Genomic DNA, 10804 nt, shown 5'->3' with positions numbered 1-10804 from the left:
AGGTCTCTAAGTCTCTCCAGTGAATCAGAGGATTCACAGAAAGGGGCTCCAGCAGTCAGAGCTAGGGGGTTGCCAGAGGGAACACCCCAGGGAGGAGGGGCCAGAGGGGACTCGGAGAGCAGCAGCTGGAAATCGGGACCAGCTTCCCCACCGGAGAGCAGTAAGGGGGAGGAGTCCCAAACATCGGCAGCAGGCAGCTTTCCGTCAGCGGAAGGACATGAGTCAGGGTTAGCCACGCCTGCATCAGAGAGCGAGGTAACGGTCAAAAGGAAGGTCAGGGGCGGCGCGCGCGCGCCAAGTTCAAATGTACAAGAGGGGGGCGCAATGGGCAGTCCGGAGAGGGAGCCTGGTCCCAAAGCCCGCCGAAGAGAAGGGGAGGAGTCCGAAGGGTCCGCTTCCGAGGCGTCCAGGAAGGAAGGCACCCAGGGGGGTAGTAGGACCCAGAGGCGGAAGGAGAAACGTAGAAGGTGGAGTAAGGCTAGAGTCTTAAGCTGGTGTACAGGGGGCGGAGACTCAGACGAGGCTTCGCTGGTCTAGGGTCTAGACGTAGAGACGCACGCTAGAGTCTGAAAATGGGAACTAAACTTCAATAAAGACTTTTGTACAGTTCTGCTGGCTAGCGTTGGTCTTCTGTGAGCTGAGACCTGGAGGCAGTCTCTGACAGACGGATATGCATGCACAACCAAAAAACATGAAACCAATCCAAATAAAGCTTATTCGTATTTTTCTATGCAAATAGAAGCAAAATCAATGAGTTTTCGTTTGTTTGGGATTTTATGAAACAAAAGAACTCTGTTTAAAACCCTCCTTTGTTTCGTTTGGGCTTCTTTCACCGCTTTGTGTTTTTTGGGTGAATATGCATTCACACCTAAAGAACCAGAAACCGTGAAATACACCCGAATAAAGTTTGTTCTTTCTATGCAGATGGAATAAAACATAACCAGTTTTCCTTTGCTTGGGATTCTCCCTTCGTTTGCGAATTTTGGGTGCACAGCGAAAGAACCTGAAACCAAGGGAAAGATACCCAAAGAAAGCTTATTCCTCTTTCAGCTATGCATATGGAAGCAAAAACAACGAGTTTTCCTTTCTTAGGGATTCTTTCACTTCGCTTTGCTGTTTTTGTGTGCAAGGCCAGAGAACCTGAAACCATGTCAAAGCCCAATCAAAGCTTATTCATTATTTTCTTTGCAAGGTGACCAAAAAACAATGGCTTTTGCTTTGTTTGGACTTTTCATTTTGCGATTTTTGGGTGAATATGCGTTCACAATCAGAACCCAAGTTAAATAAACGTCTTCTTTATATGCATATGGGTGTGCATATTGAAACAAAGTGAACCTGTTTTGCTTTATTTGGCCTTCTTTGTTTTGCCATGTTTGGGTGAATATGCGTGCATACCCAAAAAAACCCGAAACCAAGATAAGCCCAAACAAAACTTATTCGTCTTCTTACTACGCATATGCAACAAAAAACAGCCTGTGTCTCTCTCATTCTCTCTCTTTCCCCCTTCTCTCTCTTCCTTCCCCCCTCTCTCTCCCTTGTCTCTCTCTCTCTCTCTCTCTCTCTCTCTCTGTCCTTCCTTCCTTGCTTCGTCCTTCCTCCCTTCTCTTTCTTTCCTTCCTTCTTCTCTCTCTCTTTATCTTTCTCTCCTCTTTCTCTCTCTTCCCTTCAATCTTTCTCTCCCTATCGCTTTCTCTCTCTCCCTTCCTTCCTCTCCTCTATCCCCATCCTTCAATCTCTCTTCTCTCTCTTTCCTTCCTTCCTTCCTTCCTTCCTTCCTTCCTTCCTTCCTTCCTTCTTTCTTTCTTTCTTTCTTTCTTTCTTTCTCTCCTCTTCCTTCCTTCTTTCCATCTCTCTCCCTTCCTTCCATCTCCCTCTCCCCTTCCTTCCACCCTCTCTTTCTCTCTCTCTTTCCCTTTCTCCCTTTCCTCTTCCTTCCTTTCTCTCTCTCTCTCTCTCTCTCCTTCCTTCCATCTATTTTTCCTCTCTTTTCCCCTTCCTCTCGCTCTCTCCTCTCTTTCTCCCTCCAATTCTCCCTTTCTCTCCCTCTCTCTTTCCTTTTTCTCTTTCTCTCACCCCTTCCTTCCTTCCTGCGCTCATTCCTTCCCTCTCTCACACCTTCCTTCCTTCTCCTGAGCTGTTGAGGGCTTTCTCCATTAGAAGTAGCCCTTGGAATTGGGTGCAGCTGCTGCTGTCAAGGTAGGATCTGTGTCAGATGCTGAATCCGTCTTGCCCCGGTTAGCAACCTGGCTGCCAACTTCTGCACTGGCTTAAATGTCCGAAGTGTCTTTGGAGGCAGCCAAAGCGTCTTTGGAGGCAAGATGCGGACCTTGAGGCTGTCCAGCTGTCATGGCTTTCCCTGTCCGGGGGGGGGGGCAGCTGGGTCTCCAGTCGAAGTGGAGGGAAGGCCACAGAGGCCCCCCGGCCTCAAGCAAGGACCCTGAAGCAAAGGACCCCCCTCCTTCCGACAAAGGGTCAGTCGAGGAAGAGCTGCCCACTGGGGTTGCCTTATGATGGGCAAGAGAGCGAAATCATTCAAGGATGAGGCACAGAGAATTTCCGTTAGACTTCTTTCTAGTTTTGCCAAGCCTGCTCCTGTCCCTCTAATAGGAGACTGATCTTCAGATATCAGAAAGTCAAGCTTTGGCTGGGTATAAATTATTGGGTTGCCTTTGTTTTTATTGTGTATTTTGTGTGTTTTTTTATTTTGTTTATCTGATGCTGTGAACTGCCCTGAGATTTATGGGTAAGAGGATGGTATACAATTTTTTATTATTATTATTATTATTATTATTATTATTATTATTATTATTATTATTATTTTGTAAACTTTAAAAAAAGAAGCCAGGGCCATTTGATAATAATCTGCCAAAATAAAAGTTAGCAACCAGAGGCAGCTAGCTTTAATGGTCGTATTGGATCTTCTTCTCCATCTTTTTCAAATATTTCTAATCTTTCAACTCTTTCCAATCCTCAGTGGGAAAAGAAAATGAAAGCTCACCTCACCAGTGTTTCTAGGGGACCCAAGCACCTGGAGGTCACAGCATTATGGGTGAAAGGATGTCAATGGCAAGGAGGCCTGGGACAATGGGCCAGGTGTTTGCATGTGCCCCCCCCCCCAGTTCAACTACAGCCTCCACTGGGTTTTCCAGAAGCCATGCAAGATTTTTCAGCCAAGCAGGTCAAGGCAATGTTATTATTACATTGATTAAACTAATTTTATTAAATTTCTATGACACCCCCTCATTGGGGGGATCATATGCTTGTTTCACCTCTGCACTCTAAGTTATGGGTGGCCTTTCTCTCTTGCCAGCATTGTATATTGAAAACAAAAAATGCCCAGTTTGAAATTATTATTATAATTATTATACATTTATTTGTACCCTGCCTTTTCCCCCGATGGGGACCCTGTAGTGCTGCAAAGTCAGAAATAAAGGATGTAAACAGACGTTTCTGACTATCTCTTTTCCCTGCCAGGGAAGCAGGAGGGAGGGGGTGTGCATTTCCCACGCTGGGAAGTGTCGCCTATTGAGACCTAGCCTGGATCCTGCGGGGATTGCAGCCAGGGAGGTCACCGGATACCAAGCCGGGAGCCTGGGAGAGTTGCCAGCTTCTCCCGAAGAAGGAGGCTTGTTTCCAACATTTATATATATATATATATATATAGAGAGAGAGAGAGAGAGAGAGAGAGAGAGAGAGAGAGAGAGAGAGTATTTTGTACTTCTTTGATTTTACCAACTGAGGGATTGATATAGGCACAAAAGGCCTTATGATCTTCAGATGGACAGCAACTCCGTTGAACCTGTGTGAGTGGTGGAATCTAAAAAATGAAAACACTTTTTTTAAAAAAGGTGTTTTGAAGAATATATTGAATTTGCCATAACCTCACAATTGCCATCTAGTGTCACATTTGTATAATGCACCTTAAACACTTCAAATGTTATATTTGCAGCCGTAGAGTTGACTCTGGTGTCCTGGGCAGGGGTGGTTGGGATCCCAGGGTAAATATAAGGCGCAAGATCTTCTAGCACCACAAGTTTTTGCATGCAGTGGTCTCTATGATAAGCCAGTCATGTGTTGTGCTGAGACTTATAGTTTAGGGGCAAACTACAGTTCCCATGATTCTTGGGGGGTGGAGTCATGTGCTGTAATGTTATGCCATGTCCACAGCCACTAACCGCAACAAAGAGGAATACTTTCTGGTGAATTTTCCTTAAATTGTCTCTTCTCAATTATATTTTTAGCATTTCTCCTGAAAATTTTTTATTGATTTGACATTTGTTTTAAATACAGAACGTAATCTGCATTTCATCCAGTGTTTAATCCAGAAGCTGGCCAGTTTGGTGGAAAGATTAGCAGAGCAAATATTAGCACTGCTCGATCCAAGGAATACTTGGAGGCTTTTAAACCAAGCCCGGTCAGAGAGCAGATACTGTACGGTGTGAAAACCCCTATGAAGAAAAAGAGAAAGGTCAGAGCACTTTCCATTGGGAGTTTCCCAGTTTGGGAGAGAGCAGGAAAGCAAAGGTCTTTTTGTAGTCCAACCCTCTGCAAGGGAAGAATCTTTTTGCCCCTCAAACCCAGGTCTTTGAGATGGAAAGTCTCCTGCTCTACAGACTGAGCTGTCGCAGTGATTTTCGGCGTCTGGGCATGCGCAGAAGCAATTTCCAGAGCCGCAGACACACACAGATGCGATTTCTGTGGGAGTGATCTGGCCCATGGCCTTGCCAACCCCTGGGTTAGGGTTAGGATTTTGTTAGGGGTAGGGTTCCCTTCTTGCCAGGGAACTCTGGGAACATGGGGCTCAAAGGATGGCCCTGAGATTAAGAGATTAATGAGCTATATGGATTGATTTAAATAACAAACACTATTTTTTATTATTTAATAATTTACAGTGATGTAAAATAAAGGGCAATATAAATAAATAAATAAATAATCCCTCAACTGCCAAAACAAATGGTCTTGTAGCACTGTCAAAACTAACAGATTTTGGGGAAACTTTTTTAAGAGGGAGCCTTGATGAGTGCTAAGAGGGTGCCATGGAGTCCACGTGCCACCCTGGGAACCTCAGTCTGGACCCTAATGATGAAGCGAATCACCAGTCCCTACATAATGGGAACACCATATGTAACATTAACCCCACAAGAGAGGTTGGTCTTTGTTCTCGGCTGGGAGCAGAGCGATCGAGAGAGTGAGGAGGTGCAGGCACAGTAGGTGAGAGATCCTCCCAGGTTGTCCTTGTTACAGTTCAAAGGCCTGGGACGTGCCTCCTTCGCATCCAGCTGCCCCAAGGCACGACACCCACCTCCCAAAGAAGAGAATTACAGAGTCTCATGTGCCTTCCATTTCGGGAGAAACTTCTCAAAGGAATATTTGCTCCCTTACAGGTTAACGGGTGACCTCTCCCTTCTGTTTTAGCTGATTCTGGAAAAACAAAACACTATGGGTAAAATTTTCTGTCCTGGATTGTTGATATTCTCCTGTGTTTTGGCAGGTGAGCTCGTCAGAGTGTTAAATAAATTTATCCCAGCAACACAAATGAGGGATGTGGTTATTTAGCAAACGCAGGGGAGTTTTCCTATTTGTTCCTATTTCCTATTTGTTCTTTGACTGTTTGTGCATTAAATTGTGCAAAGATGTGATTTCTCCAGGCCAATGAGACATGGCCTGGAGAATGTGGATGGAGGAAAGTTTTTCTCCCTCTCATAATGGTAGAACTCATGGAGCTGGACGCTGGAAGATTCAGGACACATCAAAGAAAGGAAGTACTTCTTTACAAAGCGCACATTATGGAACTCCCTGCCACAAGAGGCAGTGGTGGCCACCAACTTGCAACTTCCGCTCAGGATTTTCCCCAGGGTAAGCCCCATTTCAGCCAGCATACTCTGCACCCTCCTCAAATGCTTTGGCCTGGTTGGGAGGTTTCCTGGTAACCCCCTCCCTTCCGGTGGTGCCAATGTTCCCCTGGCCTCGAATGCCCCCTTGACCGGTCACCGCAACCCCGTTCATCTCCACTGTCGCCACAGTCCTCGGTGCAGGCAGGGGCCACGCAGCTGCTTGGCAGGCACGGCTTGCCTGGGGTGCAGCTCCAGGGACTTGGAAATGTTGGGACGGTTAATGAGTTGCCTCCAAGCAATCTATCTGGTTGGCCAGGTTTTGGGGAGGCGGAAAATAAAGCTTTACTTTGGGGGCCACAGTTCATGAACTACACGTTGTCCAGTGCCACACTCGCCACCGAGGAGAAGGTCACCTGCGCTCTTGACATGCTCAGATAAGGAGCCGGCCGGGGAGGGCGAGGAGCCAAAGACCTAACTGGAAAGCACTGTGGACTCTTCCGGTGTAGGCCAGCAGGGGGTGCCAGGTGCCTGAGGATGAGGCAGGGCTTCGCCACAGGGGACAATGTGGTTGCCGTGGCTCAGCTCCACAGGGAAGCTTCCGTTGAATCCTGCACAGGAAGGGCGGAGGGGTGAGGAACCAGGCGTCATCTAGCCTGGCCCCTGCAGGTGGGAACCATAGTTATATAAACAGAGGAGATGGGACCCGGGGGTCATCTAGCCTGACCCCTGCGAGAACTGCAGAATGACATCTCATCTCAACTGCTCTCATTTTTATCAGTCAGCTGCCAGGAATCCCAAAGGGGGACGGGAAGCAGGGCATCAGTAAATTTCATGATAAGAATGGTATTTCATTATGCTGGCCCTACCAGGCGGGTCAGTGGTCTGGAAATCAATAAATAATAATTATATGATAGCACCACGATATGTCCTGCAGCTTAGAAATGTACGGAATTACGACAACTGTGCCTGGTGGCATTTCCTCCACACAGGGAAAAAGGCCAAGTACATGGCTCTGCTCCTGTTGGTTTTCCGACCAGTGCCCCAAGCTTACCTTTCTCAGCCATACTGTACCAGGTGCGGAGTTCACAGGCTGTGGCTGCGTCACTCATGGTCAGGGAGCGGAGTCAGGCGGCTTGGTTCGCTGCTCCGAGGTGCTCATGTACCAGCCTGGTTGGGGGGCGCCAGGTCAAAGGGGTGCTCTACCTGCTAAGCAATGCTTCTCTACCTTTCAAATGAAGCAAGTTTACCCTGGTCGGTGCCCAGAATGTGGTTGAAGGGGGAGTCGGGGCCGCACACCCAGCCTCTGCCCCACCCTGGGCACCACCAGTACCCAGACATGCTGACGTCCTCCCAGCTGCAGGCGGTGCCTTCAAAGTCGCAGGCCAAGGTGACACTTGGCGGTTCCAGCCCATTCCGGTAGCCTAGAAGGAGAAGGAATCAGGCGCCCTGAGCAAGCTACAGTTCCCAGAATTCAGGACACCAAGTGATGTTCCTCCCATGAGCTACAGTTCCCAGAGTTCCCTAGGAAAAGAAATGGGCTTGGGAACTAGATCTGTCAAGGGATTCGCAACCCTCAACACCCAGAGCAAGCAATAGTTCCCATGGTGCTTTGGGGAACATCGTGGGAACTGTAGTTTGTTCTGTTTCCCAAAGAGACCCTCTCAGAGTTATAACTCCCAGAGTTCCCTTGGGAAAGGTTGTGCAGAATATTCTCTCCCCCCATAGGAAACTACAGTTCCCAGGGTGCTTTGAGAGATGCTGTGATGGGTTAAATACTATCTGCGAGGGGAATTGAAGCACATCTCCCTGATTCCTTTGGTGACGCCAAAACTAGTGTCAATGGATCTTGTCAGAGCAATCCCAGCAGTCGCAGGCAAAGTTGCAGGTGCCAGCACTTGGGTTCCTGGAGGCGGCCCAGCTAAGAAATGGAGGCCCAGCTAGGAAAAAAAAGGGGGAAGTGCCATTAAAAGGAGAGTAACAGTGAGAGAGATAGGGAGCATGGGAGACATGGAAGGGGCATCAAGAGGCATCTAGTCCAACCCACTGAAAGGACGCTCAGAGCTATAATTCCCAGGACTTCTTTGGGAAATGAGAGAGGGAAGAGAGAGAAATAAAAAGCATAGAGAGAGGGATGGGATTCACAGCCCCCCCTCCCTCACCCCAGCCCAGCAGGGCACCCCTCAGGTGCGCCGTCCTCACAGCAGCACCCAGCAGGCCTTCACCCCCACCTTATCTGCAAGCCAGCAGGGTGAGGTGGGCCAAAGGTTGGCAGGGCGGAGGCCCCTGTACCCCAAAAGACGCCCAGGGGGACAGAAGCCCACCTTGTGGGGCTACCCTGGCCTCCTAGGCGCTTCTTCTCTCGGGTGGAGCCTCCCGTGCCAGTGGCAGTCTACCTGGGCAGCTCCTGAAGGAGCTTAGCGCTCAGGGAAATGCTGCAAGGAAGAGAAGGAGGAGGAGAATAAGGATAATACTGAGGATAATGATAACAGCAGCAGCAACAACAACAACAACAAACCAGAGAAAGGCCAAGGCCCCTAAGGCACTGTTGGAACTCCTCCCTGAGGGGATGGGGGGGCTCCACCCTTCCTTCTCCGCAGGGACCCCTAACGTCTCCTGGGACCCCTCAAGAGATGAGGCGCCCACCTCACAAGGGAGACCAGTGCCACAAAATGGCCAGGCTAGGCCCAACTGCCCTCAACCAATATGGCGGTGGTGGCATGTCTTCATTTGCCTCTCCTCTGGTGGCGCCTCTTTCCGGTCACTCTGCCTTCATCCAAAATGGCCTCCTAGGACCCCTAGGACACGTGCACAGCAGCAACATCAACAATAAAAACAGCAGCAGCAGCAGCAAACAAACATTTGTGAGCCAAAATGGCGACGGAGGTAGCAGCCTAGCCAGAACTTCCTGCCTTCAATTAAGCTTTTAATTAGGTTTTAGCCATCTTCTGACCCTATGTTTATATTTTTAGTTGTCATTTTGTTTTCTTTGCTTTTAGCCTAATGGTTTATTGTTTTAATGTTTTATTATCTACTATTTTACGGCTCAACTCGATTTAGAGTAACAAGGAACACTAAAGAAGGTAGACTGCAGTCTTTGCAACTAACACACAGCTTTCATCCATTGAACATAAGACCTGGCCTTGATCTGATAAAAGGTCCAGTCATGGCCGACTCTGAGATTGCGCACTCCTCTCGCTTTATTGGCCGAGGGAGCCGGCGTACAGCTTCCAGGTCATGTGGCCAGCATGACTAAGCCACATTTGGCAAACTAGAGCAGCGCACTGAAACACCATTTACCTTCCCGCTGGAGCAGTACCTATTTATCTTACTTGCACTTTGACATGCTTTCAAACTGCTAGGTTGGCAGGAGCAGGGACCGAGCAACGGGAGCTCACCCCGCTGCTAATTATGCCTGCTAGAAGGAAAAAACGAGGCATTAAGAGCCAAAACAGCATATCATATTTTTCACTCTGTAAGACGCACCAGACCACAAGTTTTTGGAGGAGGAAAACAAGAAAAAAAATATTCTGAATCTCAGAAGCCAGAACAGCAGGAGGGATCGCTGTGCGTGAAAGAAGCAATCCCTCTTGCTGTTCTGGCTTCTGGGATAGCTGCGCAGCCTGCATTCGCTCCATAAGACGCACACACATTTCCCCTTACTTTTTAGGAGGGAAAAAGTGAGTCTTATAGAGCAAAAAATACGGTAATTGGGACTCACAATTCCTCCAACGCAGAGAAGCGGCAGAAAGCCAACACCTTCATTCCTAGCTCGGAAACAGAGCAAATTGTGAGTAATGTTGCTGGGGGAACCCTCCCCCACTCTAAGAAGGAAGGAGATGATCCGACCCCTCCCCCCTTTCAAGGAGGGAAGGAGATGATTTCACCCAGAAAACAGGAGTAGGAGGGATCCCCCCCATCCCAAATGCTGACCCACCCATGTCTTTAGAACAAGACAAATAGAGGAACTTGTTTCCAGCAGATTCCAGATATATACCCTTACCAAGAGATTTATATGATGTCAGCAGAAACTATGGTCTTAGTTCTTCAAAGACTGAATGAAATTTTCACCAAAATAACTAATATAGAGGAATACTTGGTGTCAGGGGTTCAGGAGCAGAGGCGAGGGCAAGGGAGGAAACAGAGAGCGAGGGGGAGGAGTCCGAAGAAAGGATGAGTGATGACGACGACCCGAGATCTCCGAGTCTTTCCAGTGAATCGGAAGATTCACAGAAAGGAGCGCCAGTGGCCAGAGCAAAGGGGGGGCCTAGGGGGACACCCCAGGAGGAAGGGACCAGCGGGGGTTCAGAGGGCAGCAGTTGGAAATCGGGGCCAGCGTCCCCACCAGAGCGCAGTGGAGAGGAAGGACGTCAGGGATCGAGCCCTGGCAGCTTGCAGCAGGGAGGAGGGCATGAGTCAGGAGTGACCACGCCCCCATCGGGGAGCGAAGAAACGGTCAAGCGGAAAGTGGAAGGCTGGGCGCGCGCGCCAAGTTCAAATGCACAGGAAGGTGGCGCAGTAAGCAGCCCGGAAAGGGAGCCGGGTCCTAAAGCCCGACGCAAGGAGACAGGAGGGTCCGGGGGGTCAGCGTCAGAGGAGTCCCGGAGGGAGGAGACCACGGGGGGCAGAGGGACCCAGAGAAGGACGGTCAGGCGGAAAAGGTGGAGCAAGGCGAGGATATTAAGTTGGTGTACGAGGGGCGGAGATTCAGACGGAGCTTCGCCGGTCTAGCCATAAGACGTAGAGTTGCATGCAGCAGCTTGGAAATGGAAACTGTAACTCAATAAAGACTTTTATAAAGCGAACGCTGGTGTCAGAGACTGCCTCCAGGTCCCAGCTCACAGAAGACCAACGCTAGCCAGCAGAACTGTACAAAAGTCTTTATTGAAGTTTAGTTCCCATTTTCAAACCCTAGCGTGCGTCTCTACGTCTAGACCCTAGACCAGCGAAGCCTCGTCTGAGTCTCCGCCCCC

General features: G+C 49.0%; 1 long non-coding RNA gene across 1 annotated transcript; it reads right to left on the bottom strand.

Annotated features, from left to right (window-relative positions):
• Nucleotides 1-3848: 3848 nt before the first annotated feature.
• On the bottom strand, nt 3849-10510 carry LOC144329175 (uncharacterized). Its single transcript, XR_013394588.1, has 2 exons — nt 8156-10510; nt 3849-7771 (listed from the first exon to the last, which is right to left on the bottom strand). It is a non-coding gene; the product is annotated as an uncharacterized LOC144329175 (long non-coding RNA).
• Nucleotides 10511-10804: the final 294 nt, after the last annotated feature.

The sequence above is a fragment of the Podarcis muralis genome, chromosome 11 (assembly GCF_964188315.1).
Source record: "Podarcis muralis chromosome 11, rPodMur119.hap1.1, whole genome shotgun sequence".
Taxonomy (NCBI): domain Eukaryota; kingdom Metazoa; phylum Chordata; class Lepidosauria; order Squamata; family Lacertidae; genus Podarcis; species Podarcis muralis.
This window is presented reverse-complemented; position numbering and strand designations above follow the sequence as displayed.